Here is a 482-nt window from a genome sequence, read left to right on the forward strand (position 1 = left end):
GATTAGGTGCCACAGGGATAAGCCATTGCAATGTTCTATTGTGATAAGCTTTTATTCCAAAAGGAGACTCAAACTGCAAAATGAGATGACGGGAAAGGTTATGTGGAGCGGGCCTGCTTTTACTAAATGGTATCTGTGACTATTTCCATCAGCCATCATGGCTCTAGCAAGGCTGTGCTACATGCAAAAGGCTTTTTCCCGATGGGCGGTTGTGGTGTGATTTAGTCTGACAGGCAGCTCGGCACCACAGGGTTTGCTCCTTGTGGGGAGATGGAGGGGAGAATAGGAAAAAGGTTACGCTTGTGGGTTTGAGGTAAAGAAAGTTGAGTAGAACAGAAAAGGAAGACGAAGCAAGAGTCAGTCCACACACACAAAGCAAACTGCAGATATCACTTAGTCGCGTATTACCTAACTGAACTTAGGAACTCTGCATCATGCGTTGAAAGAGCAAAGAATAATTTCTTTTTGTATCATCTTGCAGA

Source organism: Tetrao urogallus (genome assembly GCF_951394365.1).
Source record: "Tetrao urogallus genome assembly, chromosome: 5".
Taxonomy (NCBI): Eukaryota; Metazoa; Chordata; class Aves; order Galliformes; family Phasianidae; genus Tetrao; species Tetrao urogallus.